Source organism: Triticum urartu, chromosome 4A (genome assembly GCF_056163025.1).
Source record: "Triticum urartu cultivar PI428250 chromosome 4A, HENAU_Tu73, whole genome shotgun sequence".
Taxonomy (NCBI): domain Eukaryota; kingdom Viridiplantae; phylum Streptophyta; class Magnoliopsida; order Poales; family Poaceae; genus Triticum; species Triticum urartu.
In genome coordinates, this window is record NC_141876.1 from 607690431 (window position 1) to 607708962 (window position 18532).

An 18532-nucleotide genomic window follows, 5' to 3' on the forward strand; every position below is an offset into this window, starting at 1 on the left:
TGTTGGAACATTTATTTACTTGTTGGGATATCATTATATTGCTATGTTATCTTAATGCATCTATATACTTGGTAAAGGGTGGAAGGCTCGGCCTCTCGCCTAGTGTTTTGTTCCACTCTTGCCGCCCTAGTTTCCGTTATACCGGTGTTATGTTCCTGGATTTTGCATCCCTCATGCGGTTGGGCTATAATGGGAACCCCTTGATAGTTCGCCTTGATTAAAGCTTTTCCAGCAATGCCCAACATTGGTTTTACCATTTGCCACCTAGCCTATTTTTCCCTTGGGTTTCCGGAGCCCGAGGGTCATCTTTATTTAACCCCCCCCCCCGGGCCAGTGCTCCTCTGAGTGTTGGTCCAAAATGTCAGCCGCCGGTGGCTACCAGGGGCAACTCTGGGCTGGCCTACCGGAAGTTTGGACAATCTGAGTGTGCCCTGAGAAAGAGATATGTGCAGCTCCTATCGGGATTTGTCGGCACATTCGGGCGGTGTTGCTGGACTTGTTTTAACCTGTCGAATCGTCTTGTTGTACCGGGATACCGAGTCTGATCGGTGTGTCTTCGTTGACCGTGAGAGCTTGTCATGGGCTAAGTTGGGACTCCCCTGCAGGGATTGAACTTTCGAAAGCCGTGCCCGCGGTTATGGGCAGATGGGAATTTGTTAATGTCTGGTTATAGATAACTTGAACTAAACTTAATTAAAATGAATCAACCGTGTGGTTACCGTGATGGCCCCTTCTCGGCGGAGTCCAGGAAGTGGACACGGTGTTGGAGTTATGCTTGCGCAGGTTGTTACTTTAGAATCCCGCTTGCCCTTTGCCTCCTCTTCCCGCTCTCTTTTGCGTATAAGTTAGCCACCATATATGCTAGTCGCTTGCTGTAGCTCCACTGATATAGCCTTATCCTTCCTATAAGCTTAAATAGTCTTGATCGCAAGGGTGCGAGATTGCTGAGTCCCTGTGGCTCACAGATACTATAACTCTAGATGCAGGTCCAGGTGTTTCCGCTCCAGGTGACGAGTACGAGCTCAAGTGGGAGTTCGACGAGGACTCTCAGCGTTACTACGTGTCTGTTCCGGATGATCAGTAGTGGTGCCTAGTTGGGAATCGATTCAGGGTCTTGTCGCATGTTGGGTTCTTTTCCATTTTGGTGCCGTAGTCGGGCCATGAGTGTTTGATTGATGGATGTTATTTATGTACTTTGATGTGACGTGGCGAGTGTAAGCCAACTATGTATTCTCCCCTTATTACTTATATTACATGGGATGTTTGTGATGATTTCCTAACTTGCGACATTGCTTTCAATGCGGTTATGTCTCCAAGTCGTGCCTCGACACGTGGGAGCTATAGCCGCATCGAGGGCGTTACAAGTTGGTAATCAGAGCCTTCCCCGACCTTAGGAGCCCCATTGCTTGATCGTTTTAGCAGCCGAGTTGTGTCTAGAAAAATGTTTTGAGTCACTTAGGAATTATATATTGGAGAGCTTAGGAATTCTTTTTGCTTCCCAGTCTCCTCATCGCTCTGGTAAGGCATCCTGACGTGGAGTTTTGACTCTTCTCTTCTCAAATTTCACTAAAAAAAATTTTTAGGATCACGCGAGTATCTTGGATTTGTTCCGATGGCTTATGATGAGAATACTGTCTTGGTGCCTCCTGTCAGGGGTTTAGTGGAAGTGTCCCGGGGAGTTGGGCTCTGAGGTGTTGTCATCATAATTTTATCATTGCAATTCTGGAATACTTGAGATATGATCGCCGACATCGACAATCTCTTTTATGCAGTTCGTTGGTGAGATAACCTCGACGCCACCCAGTACTGGGGCGGGAGTTCGGGAGTATCGCCATAACTTGTATAACGGATGCTTTTCGAAGGTTGAGGTAGATGGTTTCCGAAGGTTTCTTGGTTATGTGTTGAAGGATGGATACAACTGGATGTAGGAATTGCTAGTTTGGGTGAGATATTATGCTTCCCCTGTATCCCCAACACCTGATTGCATAACCGGAAAATTTCGGGACTTTCATAGGTGGGAATTCTTGTAGCTCTAGTTTTTCTTCCACGGATATTGGTTTGAGATTGGGATTTCTTACCGATTATTCGTTCTTGAGCCGTACCTTGTTGATTTAATTCTTCTACCTTCATTCTACGTGGCTTTGCAATTTAACCGGAGTGTGATATTGCTTTCAACACTTTGAAAGAGAAGTTGATCACTGCTCCAGTCTTGACTCCGCCTGATGAATCCAAGCCGTACGAGGTCTTTTGTGATGCCTCTCTCCAAGGTCTCGGTGCAGTCTTGATGCAAGAGAAGAAAGTTGTTGCTTATACCTCCCGCCAGTTGAAGCCAAATGAGAAGAACTACCCCACTCATGATCTCGAGTTGGCGGCAGTTGTGCATGCTCTGTTGACTTGGAGACATCTTCTATTGGGAAGAAAAGTGGATATTTTCACCGATCACAAGAGTCTCAAGTACATCTTCACTCAGCCTAATCTCAACCTCAGGCAAACTCGATGGGTCAAAATGATTCAAGAGTATAATCCGAGTATCGAGTATACTCCAGGCAAGGCCAATGTGATCGCTGACGCTTTGAGCAGGAAAGCGTATTGCAACAGTCTGATTCTTAAGCCTTATCAACCCGAGCTTTGTGAAGCTTTCCGCAAACTGAATCTGCAAGTTGTTCCTCAAGGTTTCCTCGCCAACCTTCAAGTCTCTCCTACCTTAGAAGACCAGATTCGCCAAGCCCAACTTCTTGATGCTATGGTGAAAAAGGTGAAGATTGGGATTGCCAAGAGTCAGTCCAAGTACAAGTGCTACCGTCTTGATGACAAGGACACTCTCTTCTTCGAGGATCGAATTGTTGTACCCAAAGGTGAACTTCGTAAAGTGATCATGAACGAGGCTCACAATGCTCTCCTCTCCATCCACCCTGGGAGTACGAAGATGTATCAGGATCTCAAGCAAGCTTATTGGTGGACTCGAATGAAGCGCGAGATCGCTCAATTCGTGAACGAGTGTGATGTCTGCAGAAGAGTGAAGGCAGAACACCAAAGGCCAGCAGGTCTCCTCCAACCTCTTGCCATTCCAGAATGGAAGTTTGACCACATTGAAATGGACTTCGTGACTGGGTTTCCAAAGTCCAAGCGTGGCAATGATGCTATATTCGTCGTCATCGACAAGCTCACCAAAGTGGCTCATTTTCTGCCTATCAAAGAGTCGATCACTGCAGCTCAATTGGCGGAACTCTATACCTCTCGAATTGTCTCTCTGCACGGTATTCCTCAAGTGATATCTTCAGACCGTGGCAGCATCTTTACCTCCAAGTTTTGGGATTCTTTTCAGAAGGCCATGGGCACCAACATCCGCTTCAGCACTGCTTTCCATCCTCAAACAAGCGGTCAAGTCGAGCGTGTCAACCAGATTCTTGAAGATATGCTCAGGGCTTGTGTGATCTCCTTCGGCATGAAATGGGAGGATTGTCTTCCTTATGCTGAATTCTCATACAACAACAGTTTTCAAGCAAGTTCGGGCAAGGACCCATTTGAAATTCTGTATGGCAGGAAGTGTCGTACCCCTCTCAACTGGTCTGAAACCGGTGAACGTCAGCTGCTGGGTAATGACTTAATCACAGAGGCAGAAGAAATGTGCAAAGTCATTCGTGATAACCTCAAAGCAGCCCAATCCCGCCAGAAGATCTACTATGATAATAAGCACCGTGATTTGGCTTTCGAGATAGGAGATCATGTTTACCTCCGCGTCTCTCCTATGAAAGGTACTCGTCGCTTTGGTATCAAAGGGAAGCTTGCCCCTAGATACGTGGGACCTTTCAAGATTGTCAGCAAGAGAGGCGACCTCGCCTATCAACTCGAGCTTCCTTCAAACTTTGCAAATGTTCATGATGTGTTCCATGTCTCTCAGCTTCGAAAGTGCTTCAAGACACCTGACCGCACCGTCAACTTCGAGGACATTGAGCTCCAAGAGGATCTCTCCTATCGTGAGCACCCAGTTGCCATTCTTGAAGAGACTGAACGAAAGACTCGCGACAAGTCAATCAAATTTCTCAAAGTCAAGTGGTCTCACCATTCCGACCGTGAAGCTACCTGGGAACGCGAGGATCACCTCTGTTCTGAGTACCCGGCGTTCTTTCAGTCCTAGATCTCGGGACGAGATCTTTTTGTAGTGGTGGAGTGTTGTAACGCCCCAGATGTAACTTCCCCAATTTGTACTCCAACTCTTGCCGTTTCCGGCGTTAACTTATATTTATTTCTCGGGTTCGGGTCTTTGTCTCCGTGTGTTGTTTTCGTTTTCATGCATCTCATATCATGTGATCATGTGCATTGCATTTGCATACGTGTTCATCTCATGCATTCGAGCATTTTCCCCGTTGTCCGTTTTGCATTTCGGCGCTTCGTTCTCCTCCGGTGGTCAATTCTAGCCTTCTTTCGTGTGTGGGGATTAAACATTTCCGGATTGGACCGAGACTTGTCATGCGGCCTCGGTTTACTACCGGTAGACCGCCTGTCAAGTTTCGTATCATTTGGACTTCGTTTGATACTCCAACAGTTAACCGAGGGACCGAAAAGGCCTCGTGTGTCTGCAGCCCAACACCCCTCCAATTTGGCCCAAAACCCACCAAACTCTGCTGCATCCTCTAGAGCGTTCGATCACGATCGCGTGGCCAAAAACCGCACCTCATTTGGACTCTCCTAGCTCCACTTATGCCTATAAATAGCCCCCCTCCATTTTCGGATCTCTCTCTCCCCGAAACCCTAGTCTAAAAAAAAGTTTCAGATCCGCCGCCGACGGACGTGTCCGGAGCGGACCGGACAACGTCTGCCGACGCCCGCGCCCAACCGCGCGCTGCCACGTGTCACAGCCGGCGCCGCCCGCCGCCGAAGCCCGCCTGGCCCGCGGCGAGCCCGCTCCCGCGCCGCACCGGGCCAGAGGAGCCGCCCGCGCCCGCGCCATCTTCCCCGCGTCTGGCCGCCGCTCGCCGCCTCGCCGGGCCGCCGCACGCCGCCGCCCGAAGCCCCTCGCCGCCCCGCGCCGCCCGAGCCGGCCCCGCGCCGCCCTCCGCCGTGCGACCTCGAGCCGACCAAGTTCCGGCCTAGCCCCGGCCTCCTCTTCTTCCAACTCCGGCGAACTTCTCCAACTCCGGAGAGTTTCTCCGACCGACCTCGTCCCGCGTGCAAATCTGGATCTCAGATCTAAAATCATCACGGTTGACTTTTTCTTCCCCAAACCCTAATTTTCGAGCATATTTTGACCGGCCGTATCTCCGCATCCGTAGCTCCGTTTTGGACATATAGTATATCAAAATGTTCGCCTCGACGAGTACATCATTTCATTCCATTGCATCATTTTCATTTGAGTACATCTTGATGCCCGAAATGCTGCTAGAAGGAGGCTTCGTGAGTTAATTGTCAGATCTGCTAGTTCATCTTAGACTTTTGTCATTTTTGCCATGATTGTTGTGTGCATGATATGTCTGTGAGTCCTTCATATGTTTTGTTAAGCATTTTGTCTTCTTTCCAGAGGTGCAACCCATGCATTTTTAGGATGTGTGTGGTGACTTGTGCAATCTTGCAAAGGGAGGCACCCGGTAAATCTGTTTTCAGGGACTTAGTTGTTTTCACTAAGTCTGGGATTATTTAGTTCATGATGCCATATGTTCAGCTTGTTTCCTAATGATCCGTGCCTCTTTTGAGGATGATTAGTAAGGGGCTTTTGTTAATCATGCCATGCTATATCCATCCATGTCTTTACTTGCAATGTTGGAGCACCCTAGCTTGAGTCAATCGAGCTCAACTTTTGCTTCGTTGTGAATTTGGGCAGATCGTTAACTTGTTTGCGATTTTGCCGGTGCTATTGTAGTTGATCCGTGCATGCTATGTCATTGTTCTTGCCATGTCTAGTTAGCATTTTGTGCCTTGTTAATGGATGTATGCTTTCCTTGCCATGACTTGCACCGTAGTGAGTGCATCGAGCTCGTTTACATGCCTTCATGAGTTAAATTTCAGCATGTCTCAGTTTTCACTAAGTCTGAAAACTGATTGTGTTTTATCTATGTTCGTGGGCTCGTTAGTATATTTTGTGAACCCTTTTGGCCCCAGGTCACTTTGGGTCTTTTGTTAAGCTTGTTGAGTAGCTCCATGCCATGTTCTTACTTGTCTTAATCAGATCATGTATCATGTTGTTTTGCTGCTCCGAAGAGGGCTTCGTGATCTGAAATTTCAGACAAGTGTTAATTTCACTAAGTCTGAAATCTGTTTTGCATTTGCGTTTTTGCCATGCTTGTTTGAACCTCATAATGGATGAATTGGACGTGGCTCAGTGCTAGTCTTTTGTTAAGAATCTTGTGTACATCCCTGCCATGTATTTTGTTGTCATGTTTGGTGGCTGTAGCATGTTCATTTCATCGCATTTAGATGCCTACTTGCTGTAGATCGCAGACCGGTGTCATATCTTAAAACGCTTGCCATTTCCAAACCGTAATTCCGATTCCAATGATCTTTATATCGTTTTCAAGCGATTTCATCCCCTCTATCCAGTGGCACACTTGGTTTTCCAAGTTGAGGCCAGGTTCATGCATTTCCTGTCACATCTTGCATTTTGCATCCCGCATCGCATCCCGCATAGCATACCATCTTTGCATCTTATTGCTTGAGCTTGCACGTGGTTGATTGTATCCTTGTTGCTTGTTTGTGTTGTTTGGGTAGAGCCGGGAGACGAGTTCGCTAACGAGGAGCCCGTTGAGTTTGCTTTTAAGGATCCAGTCAACTCTGACAGCTTTGCAGGCAAGATGATCATACCCTCGAAATCACTACTATCTTTGCTATGCTAGTTTGCTCGCTCTTGCTATGCCAATGCTACGATGCCTACCTTTTGCTTGTCAGTCTCCCAATTGCCATGTTGAACCTCTAACCCACCATGCCCTAGCAAACCATTGATTGGCTATGTTACCGCTTCGCTCAGCCCCTCTTATAGCGTTGCTAGTTGCAGGTGAAGATTGGAGCCGTTCCTTGTTGGAACATTTATTTACTTGCTGGGATATCATTATATTGCTATGTTATCTTAATGCATCTATATACTTGGTAAAGGGTGGAAGGCTCGGCCTCTCGCCTAGTGTTTTGTTCCACTCTTGCCGCCCTAGTTTCCGTTATACCGGTGTTATGTTCCCAGATTTTGCGTCCCTCACGTGGTTGGGCTATAATGGGAACCCCTTGATAGTTCGCCTTGATTAAAGCTTTTCCAGCAATGCCCAACATTGGTTTTACCATTTGCCACCTAGCCTCTTTTTCCCTTGGGTTTCCGGAGCCCGAGGGTCATCTTTATTTAACCCCCCCCCCCCCCGGGCCAGTGCTCCTCTGAGTGTTGGTCCAAAATGTCAGCCGCCGGTGGCTACCAGGGGCAACTCTGGGCTGGCCTACCGGAAGTTTGGACAATCTGAGTGTGCCCTGAGAAAGAGATATGTGCAGCTCCTATCGGGATTTGTCGGCACATTCGGGCGGTGTTGCTGGACTTGTTTTAACCTGTCGAATCGTCTTGTTGTACCGGGATACCGAGTCTGATCGGTGTGTCTTGGGTGGAGGTCTATTCCTTCGTTGACCGTGAGAGCTTGTCATGGGCTAAGTTGGGACTCCCCTGCAGGGATTGAACTTTCGAAAGCCGTGCCCGCGGTTATGGGCAAATGGGAATTTGTTAATGTCCGGTTGTAGATAACTTGAACTAAACTTAATTAAAATGAATCAACCGTGTGTGTTACCGTGATGGCCCCTTCTCGGCGGAGTCTGGGAAGTGGACACGGTGTTGGAGTTATGCTTGCGCAGGTTGTTACTTTAGAATCCCGCTCGCACTTTGCCTCCTCTTCCCGCTCTCTTTTGCGTATAAGTTAGCCACCATATATGCTAGTCGCTTGCTGCAGCTCCACTGATATAGCCTTATCCTTCCTATAAGATTAAATAGTCTTGATCGCGAGGGTGCGAGATTGCTGAGTCCCTGTGGCTCACAGATACTATAACTCCAGATGCAGGTCCAGGTGTTTCCGCTCCAGGTGACGAGTACGAGCTCAAGTGGGAGTTCGACGAGGACTCTCAGCGTTACTACGTGTCTTTTCCGAATGATCAGTAGTGGTGCCTAGTTGGGGATCGATTCAGGGTCTTGTCGCATGTTGGGTTCTTTTCCATTTTGGCGTCGTAGTCGGGCCATGAGTGTTTGATTGATGGATGTTATTTATGTACTTTGATGTGACATGGCGAGTGTAAGCCAACTATGTATTCTCCCCTTATTACTTATATTACATGGGATGTTTGTGATGATTTCCTAACTTGCCACATTGCTTTCAATGCGGTTATGTCTCTAAGTCGTGCCTCGACACGTGGGAGCTATAGCCGCATCGAGGGCGTTACACATATTCATCATCGTCATCACATATTCATCATCGCCATCACATATTCATCATCGTCACCAATTTTTTTTCAAGGTATGCAACATATAGCATCTCATCTAACCAAATTTTTTTACTACCTATCTCACTATCTATCTAACAATCTACCTATCTAACTATCTATCTAACTATGTATCTAACTATCTAAATACCTATCTAAATACCTATCTAACTAGCTACAAAATTACTAAAAAACACTAAAAACTTAAAAAAAAATCACCTTCGAGAGGGCCGGCCGGAGTTGGGGCGGGGAGGCGCGGGGTAGGGGCGGGGCGGCCGGCGCGGGGTCGGGGCGGGGCGGCCGGTGCGAGGTCGGGGCAGGGAGCCGCGGGGTCGGGGCGGGGCGGCCGGAGTGGGGGCGGGGAGGCACGGGGTCAGGGCGAGGCGGCCGGAGTTGGGGCGGGGAGGCGCGGGGTCGGGGCGGCGCGGCGCGGGGTCGGTGCCGCCGACCGGCGCGGGGTCGGGGAGGGGCGGCGCGGAGTCGGGGCGAGGCGGCACGGGCGGCGGCGGGCTCGGGGCGGGGCGGCGCGGGGTCGGGGCGGGGAGGCGCAGGCGGCGGCGGGCTCGGGGCCGGGGGTGGCGTGCTCAGGGCGGGCGGCGGAGGTGGTGGGCGGCGGCGCGGGTGTAGGTCGGGGAGGAAGAGGGAGATGGCGAATGGGTGGTGGGGGCGAACCGCAGGGGGATAAGGCCTGCCCTATGCCGACGGCCTGGCCGTCGGCATAGGCCCGCCACTTTGCCACGTCATCGATCCATGGACATGTGCGTTTCTATGCCGACGGCTAGGCCGTCGGCATAGATAGGAGGCCTATGCCGACGGCTATGCCGTAGGCATAGATGGCAACTGCTTTTAAAAAAAAATAGTCCCACCTCGCCGAGGGAAAAGCAATTTGACCTGTTTAAATAGTTCTCTAATCCATACGTTATAAGCTCCGGTATTCATTAGACTTACATGAAGAAAATGGACAGTTGCTGTGAACTTTTCAGTGCTCGGGCACCGGGTGTGCCCGGGCAGCCGGCCCGGTGCGTGAGCACTAAAAGGTTCACAGCAATTGTACATTTTCAATGATGAATACCGGAGTTTTTAATCAATTCAATTATTACATTTTTAGATTCTTAGTTTACCGTCTGTATGGGACCCGGCACCTGGAGGGGGGAAACGGACGCGTCGGGTCTACACGGAGGGGATCTTGCTGTGGGTCTGGCCCGGATGTTGCTCCAAAGTGTTCCTATGGGCTGACCTACCACAACCAGGTGGATAGGTCCACTGCTCAAAGCCCGTCCATGCAAAGTCAAAGGGCTAGATCCCGTGGTCAGACGCTACAGGGTTAGGCGGGACGGGGGCCCTGGGGGGGTAGCAATGCCACCCGAGTGTCGCACCGGGCCCTGATACATGCGGGGTGGTGTGGTGGCATGTCCGAAGAGGTGGCACGCGTCTCCAGGGGGGTGCCCCCCCTCACGAACGGCGATGCCACGGTATTAGATGTTCTGCGGTGACGATGCCATCGCCGTCCGTGAGGGGGGGCCACGCCCCGGAGACGCGTCCCGCCTCTTCGGACATGCCACCACACCACCCCGCATGTACGAGGGCCCGGTGCGACGCTCCGGTGGCATTGCTACCCCCCAGTGCCCCCGTCCCGCCTAACCCTGTAGCGTTTGACCACGGGATCTAGCCCTTTGACTTTGCACGGACGGGCTTTGACCAGTGGACCTCCCCACCCGGTTGTGTTAGGTCAGCCCATAGGAACACTTTGGAGCAACATCCGGGCCAGACCCACAGCAAGATCCCGTCCGTGTAGACCCCACGCGTCCGTTTCCCCTCTCTAGGTGCCGGCGGCGGCGCCGTCCGTGTGGGGGGGGGGCACACCCCGGACACGCGTGCCGGGAGTTTGCAACCGCCACAACACTTCCAGACTTGTGAGAGGCCGCCGGCGCAAGATTTGGCGGCATGCTAGCCCCCGGAGGCCGCCGGCCACAGCCATAGACGCGCGAAGGGCAATCCGCGTAGAGGGAATTTTTCGGATACTTCTCCATCACCAAAAATTATAAAAAAAATACCATCGTTCCTATAGCACATGTGCCCACGTCATGCAAAAAAACTCATGATTTTATCGCGCTCCGGGCATTTAGTAATATTGACGCCGCATCCTTACCGCAGAACGTGTACTATCGTGTCATCGCCGTCCGTGAGGGGGGGCCACGCACCGGAGACGCGTCCCGCCTCTTCGGACATGCCACCACACCACCCCGCATGTATGAGGGCCCGGTGCGACGCTCCGGTGGCATTGCTAGCCCCCTAATGCCCCCGTCCCGCCTAACCCTGTAGCGTTTGACCATGGGATCCAGCCCTTTGACTTTGCACGGATGGGCTTTGACCAGTGGACCTCCCCACCCGGTTGTGTTAGGACAGCCCATAGGAACACTTTGGAGCAACATCCGGGCCAGACCCACAGCAAGATCCCCTCCGTGTAGACCCCACGCGTCCGTTTCCCCCCTCCAGGTGCCGGCGGCGGCGCCGTCCGTGAGGGGGGCACACCCCGGACACGCGTGTCGGGCGTTTGCAACCGCCACAGCACTTCCAGACTTGTGAGAGGCCACCGGCGCAAGATTTGGCGGCATGCTAGCCCCCGGAGGCCGCCGGCCACAGCCGTAGACGCGCGAAGGGCAATCCGCGTAGAGAGAATTTTTCGGATACTTCTCCATCACCAAAAATTATGAAAAAATACCATCGTTCGTATAGCACATGTGCCCACGTCGTGCAAAAAACTCATGATTTTATCGCGCTCCGAGTATTTAGTAATATTGACGCCGCATCGTTACCGCAGAACGTCTACTACCGTGTCATCGCCGTCCGTGAGGGGGGGCCACGCACCGGAGACGCGTCCCGCCTCTTCGGACATGCCACCAGACCACCCCGCATGTATGAGGGCCCGGTGCGACACTCCGGTGGCATTGCTACCCCCCTCCCCCCCCCAATGCCCCCGTCTCGCCTAACCCTGTAGCGTTTGACCACGGGATCTAGCCCTTTGACTTTGCACGGACGGACTTTGACCAGTGGACCTCCCCACCCGGTTGTGTTAGGTCAGCCCATAGGAACACTTTGGAGCAACATCCGGGCCAGACCCACAGCAAGATCCCGTCCGTGTAGACCCCACACGTCCGTTTCCCCCTCCAGGTGCCGGCGGCGGCGCCGTCCGTGTGTGGGGGGGGGGGCACACCCCGGACACGCGTGCCGGGCGTTTGCAACCGCCACAGCACTTCCAGACTTGTGAGAGGCCGCCGGCGCAAGATTTGGCGGCATGCTAGCCCTCGGAGGCCGCCGGCCACAGCCGTAGACGTGCGAAGGGCAATCCGCGTAGAGGGAATTTTTCGGATACTTCTCCATCACCAAAAATTATGAAAAAAAATACCATCGTTCCTATAGCACATGTGCCCACGTCGTGCAAAAAAACTCATGATTTTATCGCACTCCGAGTATTTAGTAATATTGACGCCGCATCGTTACCGCAGAACGTCTACTACCATGTCATCGCCGTCCGTGAGGGGGGGGGCACGCACCGGAGACGCGTCCCGCCTCTTCGGACATGCCACCACACCACCCCGCATGTATGAGGGCCCGGTGCGACGCTCCGGTGGCATTGCTACCCCCCAATGCCCCCGTCCCGCCTAACCCTGTAGCGTTTGACCACGGGATCTAGCCCTTTGACTTTGCACGGACGGGCTTTGACCAGTGGACCTCCCCACCCGGTTGTGTTAGGTCAGCCCATAGGAACACTTTGGAGCAACATCCGGGCCAGACCCACAGCAAGATCCCGTCCGTGTAGACCCCACGCGTCCGTTTCCCCCCTCCAGGTGCCGGCGGCGGCGCCGTCCGTGAGGGGGGGGGCACACCCCGGAGCCCCAAGACGGGCGTCTACGCATGCATGAACACTTTCACATATGCATCGGGACCCGTGCGATGTTTCGGTGACATAGCTACACCCCGAATCCCCCCACCAACCAAAATTCCTTCCGTGTCGACCGTTTCCCCCCTCCGTGACACGGCGATAGCGACGTTCGTAACGGGGGGCAATCGATATACCATCGGGTATGTTTTTTTAGATAAGGCATAATTATCTTATGCAAAAGCAAAAACTAAAATAAAGTAAAAATAACAAAACAAAGTAAAAATAAAAAAAATAAAGTAAAATACATGTAAAATAACAAAACAAAGTAAAAATAAAAAAATAAAGTAAAATACACGTATGCCGACGGCAAGGCCGTCGGCATATCTGTGCACACACCCAGGTTGTCCCACGGATCGATGACGTGGCGTGGCACACGGATCGATGACGTGGCGAAGGGGCCTATGCCGACGGCTGTGCCGTAGGCATACCTCTGCCACAGATAAAATAAAAAATTAAGTAAAGTAAACATATGCCGACGGCAAGGCCGTCGGCATATCTGTGCACACACAGATCGATGACGTGGTGTGGCACACGGATCGTTGACGTGGCAGAGGGGCCTATGCCGACGGCTATGCCGTAGGCATACCTCTGCCACAGATATGCCGACGGCCGCCGTTACCGCCCGTCGGCGTAGGATAAACGCCGTCAAGTGGTCAGCACTGACCGGGGAGGTGGGCCCGGGCTATGCCGACGGCCTGTCCTATGCCGACGGGCCCCGTAGGCGTATCTCGGGCGGTCCCGACGGCCTCGTCTATGCCGACGGCCCCGTCGGCATAGATGGATGTATGCCGACGGCTTTTCTACACCTACGGCCTATCCTTTGTCGTCGGCATAGGTCCGGCGATGCTGACGGGGGCCGTCGGCATAGATTTGGCCGTCGGCGACCCCAGTTTTTCTGGTAGTGTAACGAGACTAACAGAGGAGTAGGAGAGAGGGCTTCAGCTCCTGAAATCCTTGCAAGAACTTGAATTCCGGGATTGCAGTTATGATCTCAAATATCTCCCCGCGGCGTTGCACAGCCTTCCTTCACTCAAGAGATTGAAGATCAATGGCTGTTTAGGAATCTCAAGGCTGCCCGAACAGGGCCTTCCACTCTCACTGCAAGAACTGGATGCGAAAGCGGAAGAAGTAGCAGCGGCGTCAGCAGGTGCCGCCGCGGTCGTGGTGGGACGAGCGGTTGGGCCTGGCGTTGGTTCCTGCACGTGACGGGAGGAGGGGAAGTGCACATGGGGAGCCAGAGGTGGCGGCACTGACCGCCGGCGCTGGAGGAGACGCGCCGGTGACAAGGGGATCTGGTATGCGCCTGGAGGGTGCGAGCGCGGATCTGCGGGCTGCTAGTGCGGGTGGAAGCCGTGGGGAAGGAGAAAGATGTCCCCGGCGCGGTAGCTCGCTGCGAGGTACAGGGCGCGCCTACGACAGCGGCGCGGTGGCGCGAGGGGGAGAGGAGGGGCAGCGGGAGGAGGTGCCGGCCGGCACGGAGGAGGTGGGGCGTGGTGTAGCTGTTGTCCGCTCTGTCCATTTTTGCGTTCTAGCGTTGGGTGCCTGCCGTGTTCGCCCCATGTCCGCTTGGCGGACAGGTGACCCAAACGGACAAAAAGCGGATAAAATTCATGTCCGTTTAGGTCGCCCCATTGGAGTTGCTCTTAGAGAAAATACTCCTTCTGTCTCAGTATATAGGACCTTATTACTTCCTCTGTAAAGAAATATAAGAGCGTTTAGATCATTACTTTAGTGATCCAAATACTCTTATATTTCTTTACGGAGGGAGTACATCTTAAATAGGATGTAATAAGGTCTTATATTTTGAGATGGCCCTTATCCATTCCCGTGCCCCTATGGCTTCTACCGGTTGCTGCAAGGGATGGCCGGAGGGTGCAGTTGCTGCAAGAGCCAACCGAAGATGCCACTGCTGCACCGCACACGTCTGTCGCTGCTAGCAGCAGGGAGATGGCGAATTACACAAGCTACAGAGCAACGGCCTTCTGCCGACGAGCTCGATGAGGAATACGATGACAGCGATGCCCCAAAGCAGCACGGCCAACCTGGACGGGGAGGAGGGTAGCAGCCAGACGAGGGGCATGCCTGTTCCATTGTGCTATCTTTTGGCCAGAGGAGGGGCACGGTAGCTGGACCTCGTCGCCCTCCTGCCCGGCCAAACCCCACCAGCAAAACTCAATCGTCGTCACAGCAACAGGTGAATTACTTGTGGTTACTTAGAACAATTTAATAGTTTCCTCATCATTAGTACGTGTTATACTGCTGCTTTTTCTTATTGTTGAGTAATGTGATTGTATTAGGAAACATAGCTTAGACTAGGAAATATTCTGGCTTACCTTGTACTCCAAGTAGATCATGTACTCCTATATATATATATCCACGAGGCTCAAGCAATACATCGAATTATTCTACCAAACCTCTCTCTCCCTTTTAACATGGTATCTATAGCAAGTCGATCCTAAACCCTAGCCGCTGCCGCTTCCGCACCCGCGCGCTGCCCCCGGGGCGGTCGGCCTCCATAACCGCCGCCGGGGGCCGCGCCGCCCATACCTAGGGTTCGTCCGCCGGTCGTGTTTACCGGCTGCCCTAGAGAGTCTTTTCCCTGAGCCTTGCTCCGGGGTTTTCTCTCTCCCGCCGGCCATCTTGATCGCGCGGTTTCTTTTTGGTTTTCCGATTTATTCTTGATCGATTTGCGTCGCCCACCGCCGCCGTCGACCCCGAGCGCCTCTACTCCGACCCCGGCGCGCCCAGCCGGCCTCTCCTCCGACGTCAGGGCCAGCCGTCGTCCGCACGTCGGTCCGCCCGTCGCCATGCGCCGACCGTCACCGCCCTGCTCCGACCGGGACACCTGCATCGCCCCGACCCGGCGGCCTCGCGCTATGCGACGACCAATCATAGCCGTCGCTCGCGCCCCGGCCCGCCCATCGATCCACATCACCCGCCTCCACCGTGTCTGCACGGCGGCCCGGCACTTTACCTCGCCGGTCTCGTCCTCGGCTGCGTCGGGACGGCTGCGTCAGGCTCGTCGGCTGCCTCAACTCGGGCGCCGCTACTCTGTTGGTCGCTCGGGCCTCGCTGCTCGGGCGCCGGCGTTGCTTTGGCAGCCCGGGTGCCGGTGCTGACAAGCTCGTCCGCACGACGTCCCACGCCGTCCGTCGTCGCTGGCTTCATCCCGGACTCCGCCGCCACCACGCCTCCACCGAGCGGCGTCCCTGACCTCGCGCGCGATCGGCTTGATCACCCGCTCGCTGCCGCGATCCGCCTCATCTACGCTGTGCGACCGACCTGGCATGTCGGTTACGCGCGCCTCCGCAGGTCCCGTGAAGATCGTCCCCGAGTTGGCGCGCCTCTCCACCGATCGAGCAACGGGCTGCCGCTGCGTTGCCCCGTCGGGCCGCAGCGCCGCCGCCCCGTGGTTCTCCTCGCGGCTGCATCGACTCGTGCGTCGCCGCTGCGTCGCCCCTTCGGGCCGTAGTGTCGCGATACTCGCTCCCCGCCGCCGCTCCGAGGCCGTCCCCGCGGTTACACCGACTCGCGAACCGCCGTTGTGTCGCCCCTTCAGGCCGCAGTGTCGCGGTCCGCGGTCCCCGCTGCCGCCCCGAGGTCTTCCTGCCGTCGCCCCGACCTGGCCGCCGCCGCTGCGTCACCCCTTCGGGCCGTATGTGCCGCGCCGTCTCCCTTGGCGTGGGAACGCCACTGTCCACGCCAGTCTTCGTCACGCTATCAGGGTTCTTCGCCTACTTCGAGCACCGCCGCCGCACTCCTAACCTAGCCGCCGCTGCCGCTCTTCTTTGGCCGCTGCCGCCGCTACCACCGTAGCTTCCGCCGCCGCCCGTCCGCCCCGTTCGTCTTCGTCCAAGCACCAGCGTCGCCGTCATCTACCCCGACCACTTCGTCTACTCCGACCACCGTTGATGACATCGGCCCCGCGCCGATGGACGCCACAATCGTCGTCGAGTTCTTCCCTGCTGGCCCCTCCGACTTCTCCGACATGGCGTATAGCTCGTGTAGGTCCCTCGTCTACGCATGCCCGGTGCTGGCAACACCGATGCGTGCCTTCATCCACAATGTGTCCCCGGGCCTAACAAGCCTAGTCAGCGCTTCGTCAATTTCGTCTTCGTCCGTCTACGCATGCCCGGTGCTGGCAACACCGGTGCGTGCCTTCGTCCACGATGTGTCTCCGGGCTTGGCAAACCCGCTGCGACACGTCGTCAACAACATTTTCTTCCCGGCGCACCCCTACTTCACACCACTGCGCCCATGCTAATTCGGCGCCCTCTTGCGCCCGCGGCTCCACGGCGACTTCCTCGACACCGGCCACCCCGACTCGACATAGACCACGGCATTCTTCGCACGGCTACCTCGACCACAGCTCCACCGCCCACGCTCTTGGCTACATCGACAAACGGCACAAAGGGCTACCGCCTGCTTGAGCAACCTCGTTGGTTTCCACTCCAGCCACGACTCCGCGATGCGTCGACCGTTACGACTGTGGGCGGGTGTCCATCGGCTTGCCTTCGGATTCTTCTCCAGTCTCACCGTCTGCGTCGCTACCATTGTGACTGCGGGGGGATGTTGAGTAACGTGATTGTATTAGGAAACATAGGTTAGGCTAGGAAATATTCTGGCTTGCCTTGTACTCCAAGTAGATCATGTACTCCTATATATATGCCCACGAGGCTCAAGCAATACATCGAACTATTCCACCAAACCCCTCTCTCCCTTCTAACACTTATGCCTAAGTGGCACTATTTGATCATCAACACGAGCACTAATTCTGCAGCTAGTGATCCGAATAATTTGACAGAAACGTGACCACAATGTCCGACCATAACTGAAATTAAACTCAGCACACATGCATGTACCACGACTGGCTATTGACTAACCATATTGCCATGAAAAATCAATACATGATCAAACAATCACATGCTCTCTCTTGCTATGGTTTCACCCTAGCAGTCCATGGTGTATCTGATCGTACACCCTAGATGGAGATAAAAAAAACTTGTGGCACATAGTTGTAGCCATATCACTGGAATGGAGATTAAAAAAAACCTATTGGGGCACATAGTTGTAGCCATGTCTCTGGAATATTTAAAACTGATGAGTACTCAACATATCATTGTTGCAGTTAATTGAAATTAAACTGATTGCTCCTGTCTTCGGAAATTACAGGTCAACTGAAACTAAACTAACTATTCCTGTCTTCAGAAACTACAAGTCAATTGAAACTAAAGTGATTGTTCTCGTCTTCGGAAACTATGAGTCAACTAAAATTAAACTGATTGTAGTGAAATAATGAGCACTCAACAGGTTGCGTCTCATGTGTGCTGATTCAGTTATTCCTTATGCATAATCTGTCGATCTAGCAAGACAACATATATAACACACATGCATCAACCTATCGTTATATCCCATGATAGTTTTGTAAGTTCCAAAGATAACCGGCTTCACGCTGCAAATTAAAGGGAGATAACTGATTACATAAAAAAATCATATTGCTTAACAATGAACTTATGAAATTTTAGACATGATAACTGGAAATACCGTCAGTAAACGAGCATAGTACCCATATTCTTGCAAACCATTTGCATTAGTTCCAGCCATTTGCTCTATAGTGCTTGGTATTGTGCTATTGGAATGTCATTCTTTTTCTCTTTATGCAAAACTAAAAAGGGAAAAAAGAAAAAAATATTAATTGAGTTGTTACTATTTTAGTCTATTTAATAAGTAGTCTGGCTAGATAGGTGCAAGAGATTTGCAGACGAGTTTGATTTTTGGATACAACTTTAGTTGTCTCCTTCTTCTTTTTATTGGGGTGCTGCTTGTCAAGCCATGATTTCTTTCTTCTTGATTTTTTCTTCAGAAATTCCTTTTTCTTTAGGCAAGCGGCCTTTAAACAATCGTCTGGTTCTTTAGAGATATCTTTAGTTCTGCAAGTAGTATTACGAGCTTTCTCTTCAACTTGCTTCCTAAGAATCTTCAAAGCATCATCTCCTAGTTTGATACACTCTTCTGATGCAATTGCTTGTGAAGCTATGCTAAGGAACTCGTGCATGGAAAAATTCAGATGTTGTCTATCTTCCGATTTAGGATCTTCCAAAACAATGTTTCCATGGGTGTTTTGAATAGTGCCACTTTGCACTTCTAGAGTTCACCGCT

At 52.7% G+C, this 18532-nt stretch overlaps 1 pseudogene across 1 annotated transcript in view; it reads left to right on the forward strand.

Annotated features, from left to right (window-relative positions):
* The window catches only part of LOC147977261 (putative disease resistance RPP13-like protein 1), a 30624-nt pseudogene extending 13987 nt beyond the window's left edge, over positions 1–16637 (forward strand). Inside the window, exon 5 of the transcript XR_015602311.1 lies at positions 16143–16637. The product of XR_015602311.1 is annotated as a putative disease resistance RPP13-like protein 1 (transcript). The remainder of the gene's footprint in view (positions 1–16142) is intronic.
* Positions 16638–18532: the final 1895 nt, after the last annotated feature.